This window comes from Psittacula echo, assembly GCF_963264785.1.
Source record: "Psittacula echo genome assembly, chromosome: 5".
In the NCBI taxonomy this organism is placed as follows: domain Eukaryota; kingdom Metazoa; phylum Chordata; class Aves; order Psittaciformes; family Psittacidae; genus Psittacula; species Psittacula echo.
Genome location: NC_137739.1, coordinates 66774970 through 66796728, shown reverse-complemented (window position 1 = coordinate 66796728; position 21759 = coordinate 66774970). Strand labels below are relative to the sequence as shown.

At 39.5% G+C, this 21759-nt stretch overlaps 1 protein-coding gene across 1 annotated transcript in view; it reads right to left on the bottom strand.

Moving 5' to 3' along the window:
• TRAF3 (TNF receptor associated factor 3) overlaps positions 1–21677 on the bottom strand; it is a 68637-nt gene extending 46960 nt beyond the window's left edge. The window contains exons 1-3 of the mRNA XM_080619394.1: positions 21591–21677; positions 21186–21314; positions 20471–20526 (exon numbers count right to left, since the gene is read on the bottom strand). The gene's annotated coding sequence lies outside the window, so the exon portion shown is untranslated. The remainder of the gene's footprint in view (positions 1–20470; positions 20527–21185; positions 21315–21590) is intronic.
• Positions 21678–21759: the final 82 nt, after the last annotated feature.

The following is a 21759-nucleotide window of genomic DNA, read 5'->3' as shown; positions in this document are numbered from 1 at the left end:
AATTCACCTTTGGTTGTCAGATAGTGAAAAGGAAAGGCTACTGCTACTAACAAAGTAGCAGCCATGCTACTTTGCATCATATTAACCAACAGGCTAACCAACGATTACAGACTGTAGCAAAAGAAACACATTGGCCAAGGAAAGTCCAATCTGGCTCATTTTAGAAACACAGTAAAAAATAGTGTGGAAAAATAGCTCAGCACTGAGATTTATAGAAAACTAGAGGAATAAACCCTTAGTCATATGAAAAGGGAATCCACAAGCATACAACACTTTCCCTGCCAAAACAGCATATGAATGCTAAATCAGGCCGCAATTCTTACAGAAGTCATGAAGTATGAATTCCTATGCTAAACATTCATATAGTAACTCAGCAAGAAATTTACATTCTAAAGCTCTTATAAGCTCCCATCCCAAGTTTAGGCACCAGTTATGACTAGTTACTGTCCATGCATATTCTTAACTGTAAAGCCGAATTTAGCATGGGGAGTATTGCACTTCCAGCCTCTCCTTTCTCTCCCAACACCACCCCTTCCAATTTACAGAAAATTCAGGCACCTCCAAGGCTTCATTCTTACTAACAAGTGCACTCCACTGCTAAACAGCAGCATTAAAACAGTGCTATACCCTTAAAAGTCTGCATTAAAAAAACATCCAAAGACATGGGTAAGAGATAGAAAGGAGTGGGTTATTAGCTCTTGAGATGAACATAAAGAGAGGAACATTTCCAGAACACTGTTCTTGAAAACAATTCCTTATTGTATTAGATAACCAAAGTGAAAACTGACTCCAAAAAAATATTTTAATACATACAAAGTACAAATAACTGTTTGACAACTTTAATATACTAGATAATTCAGGGAACATATTACAATGAATTTCAATGAGTTACAAGCAATAAAAAAGGTAATCAAAACTTTTACTTGCCAACAGAACACAGTTATTGTTGCATGCTACAACATGCAGAAATTATTTCGATTATCCTTTGTGTTAGGCAACAAAAAGTACCTTACCTTATCTTCCACTGTCTGAGAACAGAGGATTAAAAACAAAGTATTAGGCAGAAACTGCAAGTGTTTCCCATCAAGAAAAAAAACAAACCACTGCATCTATAAACTTCATGGCTGTCCCCCATGCCATGCACACATTAAGGACACTTAATGAAAACTTATCCACATCCTTTTTTTGAAAGCAGTCAGATCTCTGAATTGGAAACCTGAAAGCAGCCGTTCCTTACCTCTTGCTTCAAAATGCAGATCTCAGCAACACAACCCTGCAAGAGGCTCCACAATAGCTTGATTTCCTCTACTTATAATTCCCTCCTTGCCAATTACTGCACTGTGGGGGGAGGGAGCAGGGAATTATTTTCTTCCCTTTTTTTTTTTTTTTTTAAAGTTGTTTCTTATATTTAGTGAGTTCACTGCTTGTAAGTTACATTAAAGCTACCTTTTATTCTCATAACCCCTAATATTTTAAGGGATTAAAAATAATAAAAATAAAAGTATTTTAAGGTTTGTGGGGTTTTGGGATTTTCTGGATTTGGCAGAGGGAGATACAGTGCATTTTTTGGTTTTGCTGCTTAAATTAGCGAGTTTAGTCAATTAACTATTTTAACACTTGGATGCTTTCCCCATACAATTAAAACTGCCATGATTACACAGCAGCAGCATTTGTGAGACAAATGCCCCCAGCAGGGCATTTGTAATTATTTCCCAAGTGTTCCACAACAGCAGCTAAAGAACACATTGGAGTATTAAAGAAGCTTTCACAGGGAGGCTGATGTTGGAAGGGACATCTGGATATCATCTAATCCACCCCCCTGCTCAAGCAGGGTCAGCTAGAGCCAACTGCCCAGAATGGTGCCCCATCAGGCTTTGAATATTTACAGAGAGTGACTCTATTACCACTCTCGGCAGCCTGCTGCAGTGTTTGAGCACCCCAAAAGTTCTGCTTGTCTTCAGATGGGATTTTATGGGGCTTTTTGTTTATTGTTTGGATTTGGGTTGCAGTTTTTTTGTTTGGCTGGCTGGGGTTTTTTTGTTATGCCCATTGCCTCTCTGGACACTTGCATTCTAATTTACACTTAGTATAAATCTCCCCCTTGGTTTTTTCATTCTTCACAGCTGCATTTAAGAGCAAAGAGAGCAACAATGAGCCTTCAGTGTCAATCAGCCAATTGTTGGCTTATTTGCAACAATGGGCTCATCACTTCTTTCTCCCCTCCTTCCCTCTGCATCCTGCAAAGCCAGGCTCAAGGCCAGGTCTCTAAGCCCAGTCTCTAAGCCCATAGAAGCCCAGCTGCCTACCATCAGCAACCTATTATTCCTTGAGATCCATGTCCTCCATGGGGTAGGATCCTGTCTAGCCTTTTCTGGTTTGGCCTTACTGGAACATTAAGCAGGTCTGAACACATGCTGACAATGGCATGGAAAGCTCAGAAGCCCCCAGCAGCTCTTCAGCATTTCCCTTCTGCTGCAGCCCCCTAGGAAAGGGGCAGTAGCCAGCATTCAGAGAAAGGATAAGCAGAAAGGAAATGGGAGTTTGGAGGTAGATGCATCCTTTTGGGGTTTGGCTCACGGCAGTGAAAAGACTGGTTGTTCCAACAAGGCTTACACTGGCCTTTTAAAGAAAAGGTAATGGGCAACATCGGTACAGACTCACATAATAAACATGCCTAATACACACTCTCCCACCCATAGAAAGGAGAAAAATTAATTTCTCACAGCTGTGCACAAGTCCTTTGCTTACTCTTCACAGGGGCTCCTGACCTTTAGCTGCACTGTAACAGGGTTTTCTTGGTTTTTTTTTTTTTCTTTTCTAGCATGGCTTAGTTAGAATTGAAATTCCCGTAATGGACAACATACAGTCAGTTTAGGCTCCCAAAGTTTAGTTAATTTTATTTTAAGCTTATCCCTACTAAAAATAATTTATTCAACACTAAGGTCACCTTCAGTTTTAAACCTCTGCTTGGTTTGTAGACCAAACATCACCTACCACATTTAAAAAAATATGATACTGAATTTGGAAAGGGGAAAGGCTGTGTGGGCTTTGAAACAGAAATAACCCCAAAGAATGGAAAAGAGCTATCAGAGGCTTTCTGCATGACTTAGAGCACTTCTGTACATTTCTATTCTCCTTTCTTGAGGAACAGATATAATGCCTCCTTTCCCTGATCTTACCTGGACACCTACCAAGTTCCCATTCTCTTCCCATACTCATATATGTATTACCTTGTATAACATGATTTCAGTCTTAAGCTGGGAATTGCCAAAAGTGAAAAAATAACTAGAAATAAGGAACACAAACCATATCTTAATAAAGCTAGGGGAAACAGGATTAAGCATATTAATTTCCCCTAAAACCAGAATGTAAATGGCAAAATACAATTTCAAATATTTTTTAGTTTCACAGTTAGTCTAAAGCTAGCACCTTAACAGCATTTTAAGCTGTTTTGCTTTAGGACACAGAGAATGACTTGAAGGCATCTACGTTTAGCCTAGTTGCTGCTTTCTGGCTGGGATTTATCAAGAATGCACACAGCAGTTCTAGGGAAAAATCCACCTAAACATTAAGCTAAAAGGTGGCTCCAAGGAAGAAAATATTACAAAAAGATAGCAAGTCTCCTTCATAAATTGTTTAGGGTCCTGTGTATTCTTGGTGGGAGGGCAAGACAGAGAAAAGGCCAAAACAGTAACCAGTCATTCCAACAGAGTTTCCTCCTTCTGCACCCTTCAGGTGCTACATCCAGACCACAACCTAGAAAGGATTTGTTAAACTGCTACATGAACTTACAAAAAGAACTTACTGTGACAAGAACATGAACTTCTGTGCATAAACGGCATCATTAATTCACATAATTACTTGCAATAAGTTCTTCAGTGTTTAACATATTGTCTAGTGTTACTGAAGCAAAACATTATGTTTACCCTTTTTTCACAAAAAATTTTGAAAGAGCCTCTCTACCTCTCAGCTTTATAAAGCTGCACCCACTCTGAGGAACAGGCCACAGAGTAGTCCCAGTGCATCACCTGCCACTACTCTCCAAAGATACAAACAACCCCTATCACTCTCCTGAAGGATTGAGGAATTTACTATGTTCATGTCAAGAAGTTGAAAGAAGCATGTTTCACTTTTTTTATCCGTTCCTAATTTACAGCTTGTTAACTGAAGGCAAACAGGACTACCATCTTTATTGCAGAAGCATCCTTTCTTTTCAAACTTCAGTAAAAGAGTGGAAGGAGGAAGGAAAGTACAACCTCAAACCCATTTAATGTACTGTTCTGACAATTCAAAATAGTTTCTACTCTTGCAACTAAGGTATAATAGTTTCCTCAATTAGGCTGTGGCTGACTGAGGAAGCTGACTACTGGCAAAGAGTTCTAATCACAACTTCAAGATATTTAAAATAAAAAATTTAAAATACTTTGCTCAGATGTGAAACACAATGGGAACAATTTGCTTATCTTCTTTGCAAATACAACAGAACTGATAAAATGAACCAAAACTTTACGAACAAGCCTCTACCTACCATCAGACAATTTAATTCCATCAGGGAAACAATGCAGAAGAATTTGCTAAATAGTCCATTATGACTGTGTGGAAGACATGGTACAAAAAAAGAGTAAGGGTATAAGAGGGTTTACTTACAAAAATAAGAGTGAAACTTACTTGACTTTTGAGATATCATCCTCATTCATAACTAAAGCAAATCCAGGCACTGAATATGGTTTGTAAAATTGATACCATCAACTTAAAGATGTGAAAACACAAAGGAGAACAAGGTACTTTACAGTTTCATGCAATGATACAAATACTACAAAAAAAACTAAAACCCCAACAAAAAAACCCTACTCACACAACTGTCTTGAGGTTTCTAAATGTGCACATCCCAAAATTATACAGCAGAATTGTTGCTACCTACCTGCTTACATGAAAAAAAAAAAAAAAAAAATCACAACACAAACCACGGTGACACTGAAGAGTGCAGTTTGTGCTTCCAACGGATTAATACACTGTCTCTCACTGCTGAGAGACAGTCTTGATTCAGTTAAAGCCTAAGCACTCAGGCTTTCCTGCTGGGAAACAAACAAGTAAATCGGTTTCAAGCATCTCCTATTAATATATAGAAACAATTCTCACAAGCCTGAAGGCAGGAGAGAGAAATAGTAGGTTAAGGTTGCATGAAACCGTAACAAACTATAGCAAATCAGAAAGCTGCACTGAGATTCATTAGTTTATTAGAAAATTCATTGCAAAAGTCTGCTTCACAGAGGAAGTCACCACTGCCACCACTTAGTGAGTCAAGTTAATCTGCAAGAACGTTTCACATAATGGGAAAATTTTTATTGGCCGGAGGTTCACAGTGTTCTTAAATTTCCAGAAACTGCAGATGTAAAGATACTTCTGCTAACCTAAACCAAAATCAAGAAAAGAAACTATCCGAGATGCATGCTCCATTTCACAACACAGGTCTATTTCTGCTAGCTACTGTACTTCAACCTATTCAGCGTAAGACAGATTTACACTCTGATATCAAAGGATGGAAATATGAACATTGAAAACACAGGTAGTTTGAATACTACCACCAAGCCATATTAGAATATACTGGCTAGCACATCGTCCCCATTTCTGACCTGTGACACTGAGAACTGAAGTACTCTTTTTAGCTACTGGTTATATTCTTGTAGGAAGTAAGTACTAGTGAAACAGATGGAATGGAGTTACAAGAAAGCACAATACCATCTTATTTCATCCATTTTTACTTTACCATGGGAAAAACAAAACAAAACAAAACAAACCCTAACAAGAGCCAAAATCCCTACACACAATCAGTAATAAAATGAAAGATGTTCTTCCCTTCCCTTGGCAATGAAAATATGCTGCAATACAACTGCAGCATAAAATCCAGTTCACTCAGACAAAGTCAAGTAGCTTGAATGAAGGAATCTTTCCTCTGTTTCAGAGGGCTGATAACAGTTTAAGGATTCCATTTAAAATCAAAGAGTAAATTCAAAACATTTCACAGCTCAAATACTATTCCCCTTCCTCTGCTAAAAATGATCAATTTAAAAGTACAGATTGTTTGGATTATATTTTAGTTGCTGCCTGTAAAATGGTTTTAATGATACTTAAGAGTAAGTCTAATTTTTTAATAATATAACTTTATGAAAGTTAAAAATTATGCTGTGGATCATAAACACACAAGTATTGGGATTTGAGCTCTAAAATAAACTTTTAAATTACAAAACTGATAATAAACTAAACCCTACTACCTAAAGCCTCAAAAGCTCAAAGACCACATTTGTTTTAGCACTTAAGTACAACTCTGTTACCATGACAGTGTAGTACAACTTTTCTAATAGGCCACAAAGCATTTGGGGGAGGGGGAGGCAGAGAAGTTTAGAAGCCCACATTCAGAGTTGAATTCACCTTTTGCCAAACACTGGTTTTAGGGCTTCATAATGCAATATATGAACAACTGTTTCTGTGGTCCTTATTTTTTATTTTACTTTGGTGATGCAAATTCTTTATAAAGCATTCTGCCCTATTTAAACATTCTTTCCACCCCACAATATGTTATGAAAAGTGAGATAGGTTGTTTTAGACAATTTACCTACGTATTTGCCAGCAAAAGCCACATCTGTGATTATGCAAGTTTTATCTTAGTTGACAGTAACAGAAGGATGAATGAAAAAGGCCTTCTGACTCCAGTAACTGTATGTTCCTTTTGAAATTGGAAACCTAGTTAAGGGGACTGTCTCCACAGCACAACAGAACCAACTTGTAATTATGGACAAAAGAAGGAGAGGGAAAAAAAAAAAAAAAAGAAAACAGCAATCAAAACAGAAACTAAAAAGCACATTTCCTCCTGTTATCTGGTGATGCACTCAATCATTTGAAGGCCCAAATTCTACCCCTGGAGCATACCAGCCATACAGCTGCTTTGTCAGAGTAAAAAGCAACACCTCAGTGTTGTAATGACCAAAGCAATCTCTGGGAACCATCCTGAGGACCCAAAGGTGTCCACAAGTTCACACAGAAAGCACAGCTTTTTATGTTTCCCAGGATAGCTAAACACTTCTTCTCACCTGCAGCTATACTTTTCAGTCTCTTTATCCACATACTGAACATCAGTCCTCACCCTTCAAGAACTGGCAGGCTGCACTCCCTGTATGTCTTATCAAAAAACCACAGTATTGGTTTTGTGGTCTGCCTTAGGTTTTCTACCTAAGGCAATGCTACACTTCAAATCACCAGAGAAAGCACAGGTCTTTCTACAGCACTGGACATCTGGAAATCATGCTGGAACAAGCTCAGTCTGCTGTTTTACAAGATAGTCCTACAGAGACAAACCCTTGGAGCTACTGTCATATGCTAAGGTCACACTAAGAAAGCCATTTCCCCAATTCAGATAGGAATATGGAAGCTATGGAAGGTTCAGTAGTTCTTGTTAACACTGTATCTCCATGTGGCTCAGGGAAAGACCTCAATACAGTAATCCAAAACACAAAACATACAAAGCAAGTAACAAAAAAAAAAAAACCCACCAAACAACAACAAAAACCTAGGCCAGAGGCAAAGGATGGAGTGAAAAAAGAAATCCCTGTAGCATCAGCAAACAGCTGTGTTCTGGCCTGTTGTCAAGCCCTGATCTAGTCCTGCAGTGAATGGGAAAAGGAGAGGATGAAGGCAAACAGAACAACACTATATACCTGAAAGACTCTTTTTTCCTGTAATGGAGACTTCTGCCCTACTGTAACAGTCAAAGACCCATTTCCCCTACGCAGTTCTGCTTTATTCAGTATTGGTACTAGATCAGTTTTATCTGTTAGCAAACCTGAAAAGTCATAAGCCTGATATCAATTCTCATTCTGCCTGCTTTCCCAAAGTTCGTTAATTTGGACTGTCTAAATAGTTCTGCCACAATCATAGCAAAACTGCAATACAGTCTTCAACTGACCACTTCGAGTATCTGCTGAAAGAATGACTCAGTCACCACTTCATCTCATCGTAGTTATTGAAAACAGATTACTAGCCCACATCAGCTTAAAACAATGGAAGATGAACTCCTCTGTACTAATTTACAGACATTATATGCTGGCCTCCTTATTCTCGCAGTGAATACCTGGATATGTGAAATAGTTTCATCAGAGCCACATAAGGAAAGAGCATCTTGGAAGTCACTTGTATGCAAACATTAAAGGTTTCTTAAAAAAATCAAAGACCAGAACAAACTGACAACAGCAGTTTAAGGGAAGTATTACATGGGCTCAGGGAGCTCTAACAGGGAATAAGGCCATATAGAAACATGTATCATTAAAACACTCTCTAAACACTCTTGTTTCTACTTTACTTATTGTATTAAACACCAGGCGATAAGCTCTGATGCTTAAGCCCTGGTGAGTAACTACAGCCATTAAGATACTGGCACATCTTCATCTGGTCTTCCCACCTCTTCTTTGGAATTTACAATACTAGTAGTAGTTCAAAAAAAATCTTTTAAAAAGCCACCAACACACAATTGCGGTACCTTCATTTCTACAGTTCACTTCACTTGGGCAACAAACAGGACGAGTTGGAAGCCATTGTGCAGCAGGAAAACCATGACGTAGTTGCCATCACAGAAACATGGTGGGACAATTCACAAGACTGGAGAGCTGCAATAGATGGCTACAGGCTCTTCAGAACAGATGAGCAAGAAAAAAGAGGGGGTGGTGTTGTATTGCATGTTACGGAGTGCATTGACTGCCGGGACCTTAATGTCATGAGAAGGTTGAATGTGCATGAAAATCAGGGGGAAAGCCAACCAAGTAGATATCCTGGTGAAGCATTCTTCAAACAACTGGGAGAAGTTTCACAATCACACCCCAAAGAGTCCTGAAGGAGCTAGCAGAGGGGCTTGCCAAGGACTTGGGAGTGTTGGTCGATGAAAAAATGAACATGAGCCAGCTTCAGTGTGCGCTCACAGCCCAGAAAGCCAACCGTATCCTGGGCTGCATCAAAAGGAGCATGACCAGCAGGTCCAAGGAAGTGATCCTGCCCCTCTACTCTGCTCTCGTGAGACCTCACTTGGAGTATTGTGTGCAGTTCTGGTGTCCTCAACAGAAAAAGGACATGGAACTGTTGGAACAAGTCCAGAGGAGGGCCACGAGGATGATCAGGGGACTGGAGCACCTCCCATATAGAAGATAGGCTGAGAAAGTTGGGGCTGTTCAGCCTGGAGGAGAGAAGGCTGCGTGGAGACCTCATAGCAGCCTTCCAGTATCTGAAGGGAGCCTACAAGGATGCTGGGGAGGGACTATTCATCAGGGACTGTAGTGACAGGACAAGGCGTAACAGGTTAAAACTTAAACAGGGGAAGTTTAGATTGGATATAAGGAAGAAATTCTTTACTGTAAGGGTGGTGAGGCACTGGAATAGGTTGCCCAGGGAGGCTGTGAATGCTCCATCCTTGGCAGTGTTCAAGGCCAGGCTGGATGAGGCCTTGGGTGGCATGGTTTAGTGTGGGGTGTCCCTGCCCATGGCAGGGGGGTTGGAAATAGATAATCTTAAGGTCCTTTCCAACCCTAACTATTCTATGATTCTATGATTTTATCTCCTTCTATAACAAGGTGACCCTCCTGTTTGATGAGGGAAAGGCCGTAAGACACTGTCTACTTGCATTTTAGTAAAGCATTTGACACTGTTTCCCACAGCATTCCCCTGGAGAAACTGGCTGCTCATGACCTGGACAGGTATAGTCTTCACTGGCTTAAAAACTGGCTGGTGTCAGTGTAGGCAGTGTGTAGGCAATATTACCCAAGATGACAGTTACCTGCATCTTCCTACTCACTTTTCCAATCTATTGCATGCTACCCTTGCAGCTATGTCCTTTAAACCAGGCTGTTTCTCTTCAGTTCCCCCAGACCCTCAATCAGGATACAGAAAGAATCGTGATAAAATATAACAGAGAAGTTTCTAATGCCCTTACCATCATTCTTTTACCTTACAGATGTTTATAATCAAAACACTTATTTAAAATTTCCTGGAAAATAAATTTTATTACTCAGTTTTACATCACTCACCACAGAAAACAATCACAAGATCAAATACAAAATCTCTTTTGCTTTGCATTTAACCTCAATCGAAAGAGTTAACAGCTAACCGGGTTATGTATTATATCGGTTCTTCTAAAGAGGATAGAAGAAAGAAGAATTAATTACTTCATTTCTCTTGGCATCAATTTCTGTTGCTTTTCTCTCCATATTGGCTTCTGGAAGAATACACTCTTACTGCTCGGACCATATGAAAAACATTTCCTCATTATAATTTTATTTCCCATGTTAGTTTACTATTGATTTGTAGCTTGAACACTCCAATCTTTTCCCTACACACTTGTGTCTTTCTTATTCACTTTTAACACCATCACCTAAATTTCGTCTCAAATTTCAGATCATTAGCAATGTACTGATTCAGCCAAAGAAGTCTGTTGCTATGTGTCAGTGCAAAAGAAAGTAAAAATCGCCAATTCAAGCTTGTTTCCTAAAAAGAAAATAACTTTACTGAATTCCTTAGACTGTAACATGCTTCCTATGGCATCTTACCTACAAATTTTCTGAATTCTTCGTGTTGTCTTTATTTTGCTGTTCTTCTCTATTTCTCTAATTCCTAGGAATACTGAATTTTATCAATTCATCTTTCATAAGCTGCCTCCTTCTGTCTTTTTAACCAGATCTTGGTCAACATTAAATCAAGATAAGCATCTATATTTATTATCAAGAGCTTTCCCGTACATCAATATACTCTTGAATAGAAGTGCATGTCCCACACACCTTTCTCAAAAGATACCTGTGCAGATAAACTCCCTCACACCAAATCTCCTGTCTGATCATTTGTTCATTTAGGGGTTTTTTTGGTTGGTTCGTTGTTTTTTTAACAGAAACAAGCTTCACCACTCCAACCATTTTTGGTGGGTCTATGACAATACTGCTCCCTCCTTTCTTACCTTCTTCACCTAAAAATAAACCTACACATCCTTAATACGTTACAATGCATTGTTAATTCTTCCCTGACTATCCTTACAATGCCCTTCCTGATCAACATTCCTGTGGGATATGCTGTTGATGTCATTTTGACTGTAGAAACTACAGCTATTTCTTGATCTGGAATCTAAGCACAGCAAAATAAAATAACAAATCCTGTTAATAGCCTGTAAACACAAAGGTAGTCTCCTAATCAGTTGAAAGTCAAGGTAGGAGAGAAGAAGAAAGGCTAGATGTTGCTAATATTTAAAAGTCTATTAACAGAGCTCAAAACACTATCACACTTCTGTCTATACACTATCCTGTGACAGTGTTAAAATCAAGGCTTTCTATTTCAAGGTGACCAAGCACAACTGACTTTGTGCCCAATTCATTCCCTTCTTCAGTTTTGGCCTCACTTAGCACGCCAATCACATAATTGAGGAATAGCAAGTTCATATTTGATGTGAAGTCATATGGCTGGATGACATCACAACTGCTAACTTTTAATTGCCCCTTTAAGGTTTATTATTAGCAAGCTCTAAGTTATTATTAGCAAACTGATAAAACATTAATGGCCAAGTTCTCTCCCAACAGCTTGTCTATTTCTCCAGACATCACACAACTGATAAGTTTTCCTATTTGAGTTATTCCAAAATGGATGATTAAGACCAAGGAGAATCATTTCTCTGCCTATTTCTTTATCCTGACAAACTCTGGGGAACTAATAGCACTTGCCAATCTTTCATTTTAACCCTGGCCAAGGTTAGAAAGACAACAAAGATTTTTGCAAACTTTTCAATTTGGGTTTTTTTTCTTAAAACTGAATATTACATGTGAAGTCCACTGGCTGCTGCACAGTATTAACAGCCATTAAATTCAGGCTAAGCCTCTTAAAGTAGGCTTCCAACTGTTGGTCCCGAAATTATTTAAAGTTTCCAATCCCAAGAAGTGGATTTTTGCTAATCTACTTCTTATTCAGAAGAAAAAAATAAAATCACGGTTTCTTAAGAAAGATTTTGTCTTTTACAGTTTTTGCTCAGTGCTATTTATCGCTACTATTTTTATTTTTCTTTTTTTTGCTAGCTGGTCATAACTATCTTGATTCTTTAAGTCACACTAAAAATACTTGCAATAAGAAGAGGACTGTGGCCCTCTAACCTCACCTAACTCCATTGCTCTTAACATCATTTCTAAAAATACGAGGGTTTTTTCCTACTTACAGCCCTGGGATGCGAGAGAATTCAAAGATCTCAGCAATGTTGTCTTGCGTACTTTGAAGGAATCCTAACAGCAAGGAGTACTCAAAGACATATGCTAATGCACCTTTTCTTTTTTTTTTTTAATTTAATACGTACCTCAACTCTAACTACTGCAGAGTGAGTCAGGTGTCCACTAATGGGCATTTAGTGCAATTTTATATGTCCTAAAATATCCAAGATGTGCAGGGCTGACAAGTCAGACTTTGGTCATATGCAAGATTGCATACTTTTGCAACATCAACTTCTGACCATCTGGGAGCAACTACATCATTTAAAATGGTACTCAGTGCCTCTGTGTGTAGGCACCATCTCTGTTCCCTTAAATTTTTTAAAAAAATCACTAGTCAGTCAGGGGTCAGCCAAAGGAATACTATCATCTGTTTAAGTTGAAACAGTATTCTTTAAAAAGAAATTTGAACGGACAGGGGTCAACAAGAAGACAGGACCTCGAATACTAGATTCATGAGGGTATTATTGCTGTAATGGGCAGCCTAACCAACTTCTACATTTTTAATTTAAGTATTTCTTGACACTGAATTTCTTTAATACTGCATTATTCCCATCTACAAGACAGCAGATAGTGTTAACATAATGTCAACACTTAAACAGATAAGGGCTAACATAGAGACTGCTAAAATCTACACCATCCATGCAAAAAGCATATGATTTATTTCTTCCATACCTCCTTCCCACGGAAACAGCCTGTCATTTTAGTATCTTATATATCCCTGCCTTTGGAGAATATTCTGATAAAGAGTCCTTAAAAAACAAAACAAAACAGACATGAAAACAGTTCTAGGCAGATGCCTGCTCCACTAGGTATATAAATATTCCAACCCCAGCAGCACCATCTAATGGAGAGCTCACCAATTTTTCTCCTTTAACATGACAAACATTTTATTTTGGAGGTGTTAACAACTGATACTTCTAACACATGGCCTATTTAATACTCTATAAAATCTGATCAGCTACAAGAGAAGCCAACTCATTTCTCCATAGACAACAATCAGACAGACCTTTTTTTCCTACAGATACTACATACAAATTTATTAAGTACAACAGGACATTTGTTTAACCAGGACATAATATTTTAGTTAGAAGTACTTTTTTTTTTTTTTTCTTAATTTAAACAGTAACTGAGAAGCATCAATGAAAGCTTAAAAATACAGCTACCATAAGCATGTTTAAACTTTCCCTCTGAAAGCAGAACAGAAATGTCAGCACCTCTAATGTGTCAAGAATATTGGCAATCCTGGACCTTAAACACAGCAACAGAAGTCACTACCTATGCCTGCTTCAGATGAAGTTAAGCATTTCCACACATCTTCAGGTTCTGTTTCTGCTACAAAGCATGCTATAGGAGATGGGTAGCAAATTATCGTAAACATCAATAAACCATGTAGCATGATGACTGTTTTCAGCTTCCACTCTTTTTCTCTTTAACATTTTCTCATGCAAACAAACATGACAGAACTTAGGTATGAAATGGGTTTATAAAAAGTAGTATTTTTTTTTCCTCACTGCATTTTGTCCTCCTTGTTCTTTTTATAAATCACAACATTGCAAGTAAAGGTTCAACAACTTTTACAATTAACTCAGCATATAGACACTCTTGATCTGGAATAACTGCCTTTTTATTTATAGCTCAGAGGACTTTCAAAGTCTGTCTGCCCTATCTCATCTCAGAACAGTCAATACATAAATACACCAAAAAGTCTTAGTAAATAATTCTGAAAAAACACAGCATCGTATTTTGGCTATATGTACTAACAGCTTTATTTACACTAACAGGACAATTCCAAGCTTCTTCCTCATTTATTTTGAGAGAATCTCCTCAGCAAAAATCTACGGAATGCAGTGGGCAGATATTTATCTACTTGTCCTAAACCTTTATTTAAAAACCAAACACAACCAAACTAAAAACAAAAACACAAAAAAAACCCCACACCACAAACAACCGAGTAAATCCCCCAAAACTCCCTCAAAATCTTACTGGCCAAAATACTGTAACTTGCATGTCTAAATAATCCTTTTCAAAATGAAAGTGACTTTTTCAGCAACTTGTAAGGAGAGAGAAGTAAGGGAAATTTATGGTCCCAGGTACTGAAAAGCAGCTGATGAAGTACAACACACTAACAATAAGCTTGGTTTATCTCCCTAGAAATTGCCAAGAGCATTCGTCTGCACATGCTCCAAAAAAGTGTCAAAATACCTTGCTATAATACAGATACAAAAAACCCTGCCAAATAGTATGAGCAACACAATAACAATATCTACTAGCTGATCTACAGTGTAGTATCCATTGGTATTTCAACTATGTATTGACACCATGGGTGCATAGCGAGACATATTTGCTAATCTTAAATGCCGCATGCTCAGGTTCTGTTGATAGAAACACAATTCAGCTACTGCAGGAAAACAGAGCAGATACTGCTGACTTCAAGCGACACTATGTATTATTAACTTCAGATGAAGTTAGCTCAAAACCTTTCTTTTTTTCCCAAGAAATGCTGAGTTTTAGAAGGCAGTGAAAACACTACTGTATCAAACGGTTCCAAAACTGCTAGAGATGCACATATGTAAACCAGCAACCTTCATTTATTTAGGTATACAACTTCCTTCTATTCAAACTGTCAGACAAATGATAGTATTTTGAGAACATGTCATTTTACAGCCACAGGCACTTTACCTTTGGCACCTGTTGAACGTAGAACTGGTACCCTAATCAGGTTCAACCACTGCAGTCATAACAATAAAAACATTCCAGGGCAAAAGCACAATGCTTCTCTCTCAAGGCTGCTGAGCTGAACAGGAAAGAGGAAAGTGGAAAGGACGGAATGAGAGAGCAAGAGCAGATTTAAAGACATGTAACTCAGACAATAGTAGGGTACATTGTAGACCATTGTCAGTGACCTAGAAAAGCTGCTTTTAATTGACCTAGAGTGAAAGGTGGGGTGGGGAGAGAATCAAAGAAGCAGGTAGCTATAGAGAGGTCAAAGTGGATTTGCAGATAAAAATTATTAGCCAGAACTCTGAAAGCAAGTACAAGACTGGAAACAAGTACTTAAAGAGAAAAGTGATGCAAATGGAAGTAAAGGGCAAAATGCAGTCACTTTATCAAGTGCAATGATGAAACCACATGGGTATAAAAATAACCCCTTAAACAACTCTAAAATTACAAGAAATATGACTGAAAGCAGTTCAAAATAAGCCACTTTAAGAATCAGAGGAACCAACTTGAGAAATTAAGAGCATTTATACTGTTTGGCCAAACACTTAAGATGGAAGAGAAGCACAGCATGGACAAGAGTATTCCATTAGTAGCTGAAGAGCATAAAATGCACAAAGGGGAATCATTTGGGATGGTTTAAAGGAAATTAAAACAAGTTGAATGAAAATTGTAAGGCTATAATGCCTATGCAAAAATCAAGACTCACATCTGCGAGTTGTAAGTTAGAAGCCACAAAACTCAAGGCAACCTACTCTCGTTAGGTTCCTCCCTGTGCAAAGACAGAAAGAGGGAACAGTCAAACTAGTACAGTACACAAGATCTCCATTACAAAAACCTCTAATAATTCTTCAAATTATGTCCCTTTCTCAAGTACATGGATGAGCTTACAAAACAAAATCCACTCACATTGCCAAAATTTGGTTTCCGAGTTGAGCTTTTCTGTTAGAAAGTTATTTTAGGCACATTTATCATATAAGCAGGTTCCATAGGATAAGAAAAAATGGTTACTCTTCTGTAACATCCAAAGCAGAAAGTTTGGAACAAATACAAGCACCAGAACAGCTACCACTGACAAATGCTGTCACATACCTCAGCTTCACATAGCACTGCATGTTTGCTGTACACAACAATGGAAGAGCATGAAGCAAATACAGTTTCCTGTGCCATGATGCTGATAGTGCAGAAGGTACAGTGCTGCAGAAGTGGCAATAAAAAATGCCTCTACACGACACTTGCAGTTTATTTCATTTATCAACAAATGACACTTGCACTGCCCTGCTGGGTCTCAGTACCTCATCATTTTTATGTCCTCAGACTGTGGGCAAGTGCCACTATTCCCACGTTATTACCAGGAAAATGGTCTGTAATCAAAGCTGCATCAAAGTCATTTTCAGAACTCCTACTCAGCTACCACCTAACCCAAGCAGCACCCAAGTATCAGTACTCTTTTTTCCCCCCAGCACATCTTCTATGCTGAAGGAAACGTTTGTCTTGACAAGGCTGATCACCTCTGCAAGCACCTCAATATTAATTTCAAATGAATCAGAAAGCAATGAACAAAATGGCTGTGGAAGAAGCATCAGCAGACTCTCTGCCCTTCCTCATCCTGGTAATTGTTTTAACCACTTGACTGAGACATCATGCTTCCTCTTGCTATGTTTCTTAGGCACACTGAGTTTGGATTTTTCCTGGCATAGCAGAAGAGTTTCAAGAGAAGGAAGTGACATTACTTTCTACTGGCCTGTGGCTTGATGATGACAATACTCCCCAGGGAAGCGGGAAACTTGGACTGGAATCCCCCTTCTGCCCCTGGGACTCAGGCATGACGTCACATCACTCTGCACAGCAACATCAAAGCCCCTTGCTGGTTTGGCTCTAACTGAATGACTTACAGTACACATATCTACAGGAAGAAAGAAAAACCAGCTTCCAGGTCTCCTAGATTTTACACTGGTATCTTCAACGGACCATCTTTTCTTTCTTGATAGATGCCAAAGCTTGTAGGAATAAAGTGGCAGTCAGGAAGGCACTTATCTTACAGTAGCATCTACAACATGTTTTTCAAGACAGTCCAAACTCAAGTAGCCCTTTTTGCTCAGTGCCTAGGAAAGCTGTAGAGACTCATGGCATCTTGAGCTTCTCGAGTGGCCATATCTTACTTTCTTTTCAAAAAGAAACCACTAAATCAAATAGAAGCTCAGCATTACTCCAAATGTTAAATTTTTCTAATTCCAAGCTCACATACAGTCATCATTAAAGCATGTAAAATACAAGTTTTAGGACTTCTTTCACTACTGTTTTTGACTGAAGCACTTGCTATGTATGTGAAAGGATATATTCACTTCAGAACATTTAAATTATACTACAGAATTATTAGCAATTTTTATCATTGTAAATAATCTACAGAATGTTTCCTCTATACATCAGAGAAATCGATTTCATAAATAATCATTTTATGATACTATATAAAATAATACTGGAACTATGAAATATTCCAACTTCAAGCATTCCTGCTATGCCCATTTCAGTTTCAATGCCTGATATTTGCAAAAATCCAGTCTTAATGTCAAAGTACACAACACCTCAATCTTCAGTACAAGGAGGGAACCAAGGATGGAGGGAGTCACACATGTCCAATACTGAACCTCTGTCTCCATGAACATGTTGAGACCTCACTTCCCACGCTGCCCTTGACTAGATGAACTGCAGAACTTGGAATTCTATTGAAATCATACTTTACACATTGAGAGTAAAGCAACACAGAAGAACAACAGCATGGAAACCAAAGGCTTAACATTTGTGGGGGGTGGAGAGGATTAGTGAACTACAGTTGTTATATATAATTTTAGAGACACTCAGTTAACCTAGTTACAAAGCCAACGGTCAGTAGCAACTGAAGTCACAGTGGCAATGATACTTTGATGTCAGTGCTCCAGTGGAAAACATCTCCAGGAAGAAAACAAGAACACCCTCAAAGACTACATAAATATGTATCTCTCACAACTCCCAATACCAAATAATCTTTTGCCTTATTTTCTGCCTATGCTCTATCTATTGCATGCTTTTCTTTACTGATTTTCTAGGGGCAGTTTTGTTTTTATTTCTTTCTCTTTACCATTAGAAGAGAGCACCTCTTCCTACTTGGAAGACACATAATAATCTTTTATTGTAATTTGCTCCCCCTTTCCTCCCAGTTCTCTAGTCCTTTCTCTATTTAAAAAAAAAAAAAAAACCATAGAAAAAGAAAAAAAAAAAAAAAGGAAATGTGTTTGTGATTAGTCAAAACAAAATATACTGACTTCCCATTTATGACAGTGTGGGAATCTAGCAAGTAGAGCTGGGAGATCAGTTATATTCTGTTACAAGCCCTTCACTGCTGTGGTTTCTTTGCCATTACTTCATCACCACAGGTTAAAAAGTATAAGAGAAACCCTAGTATGACTACAGCGCTATCTTCTGTGCTACAATCACATCTTTATTCTGTTGCACAAACATACACAACTCTTTCTCCCTTGGCTTCTTTTCCCCATACCACAACTTAAAATCTCCGATTTCAGTCTCTCCCACCACTTTCGGTGTTCTTGAGCCATACACCAAAAATGCCAGGAGGTTTCAAACACAAGCATTGCATTCAGAAACTATCTACCCACAAGCATAAAAAAATAAAAAATACAAATTATGCCTTGGCAATTCTTTAAAGGAACTGTGCACAAGAGCACAGACATCTGAAACCAGTGTATAACGAGCAGTCTTCAGACATTGTAAGATTCAGCACCTTCAATTAAGAAACACTATTATAATAAAAAACTTAATGAAATCCAGTTATTGCATCATCTAACATATCAGAGACCAAAATGTGTTATTCTTGCAGTATCTTCATGCAAAGCCAGTTCAGGATATCGAAGCAGATTTAAATAATTTCTGTTTTTAAACTGCCTTTTCATCCATAGAAGAACTATGGTATGGACTGTGACATAGACTGTAAGAATTATGGTTAGTCTACTTATCAACGCCTTTAAGTTCCAGTGGTTTAACAACAGAAGTTAAAAATTACGTTTTCTGGCTTTGTGAATTTTCAGCATTGCCACATCCACTAACAGAACAGCTAGACTTCAGGACTGACAAAACACATTTCTCTTCTCTCACTTAAACTTCTCATTATGGACAAGAACAATGCAAAGGTCTAAAGTACAACAAGACCCTGAAAATATTTAGAAGACAAACTGTATTAGCACGGACTGGTAAGACTTCAAAAAGAATTTTTTGTCACTGATGTTAACTAACTACTGCCACCTTACACATTTTTCCAAGGCACCAACAGAAAATATGCTTACGCAAATGATCTAATTCTCTGAATCCATACAAGAACAGCTTCTCAAAATTGGTATCATCAAGCTTAACTGCAGAAGGACTCCAGGAAAGCCTAAAGAACAAGTCATTTAGTACCCTCTTTTAATCAGAATTAATTTACATTGCTACTGACTGCACTTTACCTTTTTATGCTCTAGGTCCAGCTATTATTGGAAGCTTTGCATCAAGTCATATTTCAGTAAAACGCCTACCATTTTCATTTTGGAACAAAGCAACTTTTATAACCTCATGGTACCATCTGCTTGCAATGCCCAAACTCATGATACATCAGCGTTTCCATTATCAAACTTTATGAAAAGGGGTTTCCCCATTCAGCCATAAAAATCTCTGATTCGTCCAAATGTTCAAAATATTTCTTGTTTTAAAACAAAGAACTTCTCTCTGATCAAAAGAAATTACATTTCCATCTACATTAATCCATGCACAGTGTGCATGGATTGCCATTTATAGACACTTTAAACCAAATGGCTCATTTTAAGGGACACCATACGGTGTGTGTTATGATCTCCTTAGTTCTAACTCTCACAGTCAGTGTAGCCTTTGAATCTAGGCTTCTATGCAAGTCAGTAGCTAATTTAAATAAAGATTTTTACTAGCTATTTCAAATTATACTATTTCATTTGTCTAAGATAAATACTGCTAGCACACGTTCACATCACAGAGTAAACTCCTTTTCAGTCTGTGAATGCAAGTTCAGATCAGTGCACAATAATGCTACGTGCGTTCTACAGTACAAACCTGAAAGGAAAAATACACAGCTCTACTGAAGAAATAAAAGATGCACAAATTACAATATACAAGGCTTGGTTAGATCTCGACAAGCTAGATAAGTCACTGGCCCAAGGAGACTGCAAATTTCAAATTGTATCATTGGAACTTCCCACATATTACTACTACAGAAAGAGAAAAACATGAAAAATGTCCTAATGCATGGTAAAGATCCACACAGAGGTGCACATACAACCTTTCACATCAAACACAAGCTCAGATTGGCAGAACGTGAGATTATGTCTCTTAGCATTGATGCCATTTCTCTTGGTTTTCCGCAGATAATTCAGATCATAAACACATGAAGATACAAATAAATCAAGATGTAAATGACTTACCTTTCTATTTTACAAGCCACTGCAGTTCTCAGATTATGAGTCAGTCATATGTTCATCTGCAGAGGAATGACTCAGTATAAACTTTCAAACACTCGTTATTTTTTCTAACATATAACACGGTAATTAATTAAACGTATTAAAACGCGGCGCTGCGAATCAGCACACAAAACAAATGGCGTGAAAACAAAAACACTTTTCTTTCAGCGCACGCCAGACAGATGGTCATATACCGCAGGACCGTTGGAGGCAAACAGACTTTAAAAAAATATAACTCCTTCCACACCAGTTAAGGACAGCTCCGTACACACGGCAAGGGATTTTCCCTGGCGGAGACCGCCTTAGTGCCCATCGCCCAGGCGCCGAACAGAGCTAAGCCCACCGCAGAGGGCAGCTGCTGGAGGTATGAAGTTGCGGGGGCCCCGCGCTCAGCTCCCAGTCGCGGCGGCTGCCGGCAGTGCCCCTTTAAAGGCCGTCGGCCCGCCCCCAGGACTGCATATGGAGGGAGCCAGGAGCGGAGAGAGGCTTCTGCATTCAAACGACACATCAAACGCCGCAAGCGTCGCCCGCCGCCACACGGCTCCGCTCCGGCCTGCGGCCGGGCTACCCTCTCCTCCCCTTCCCGGCACGCACGCACGCACATACACACACCGGGGGGCGGAGGGGGAAACAAGAGGAGAAAAGGGGAGGCAGAAATAAGTAAGTGAAAAGGGGGCACCTGCAAAGCGCTGGAGTGACGTCCGGGCAGGACGGGCCCACGCCGAGCCCACCGGAGGCTGATCTATCCCCGGGCACCAGCCGCCACCAAGGTCCCGGCAACAGGCTGCGGGTGAAGCGCGCTCGGCCCCTGCGTGTAGCAGATGCCTCATATCAGCGCCGCGCCGCCGCCTTGCCGGCGCCGCGGGAGCACACCCCAGCTCCCGCCGCCCGACCAGCCCCGTCCCTCCGTCTAGGGAACCCGAGCGTCGGGGGCCAAGCCTGGCCGGTGCCACAGCCCTGAGCGGGAGTCGCCAGCAGGGCGGCAGTGAAGCGCTGTCCCCGCCGTGTCTGTGTGTACCTCTTCTCCCCTCCCCTTCACCGCCGCGCCGCTCCCCGGGGCAGCGGAGCCCCGCGGATGCCCTACCTGCGAGCGTGTGAGGGGAGCGGAACGGCAGACAACAGATAGAGCCCGCTGAAGGAGACCGCCAGCCCGACGGAAAGTCCCTGCCGCTCTACGCCGTCTCCCCCCGCCCCGCACTTCCCTCTCCCGCCCGCTCAGGCTGGAAATCCCCGGCGAAGCCCGCTGCTCTCCC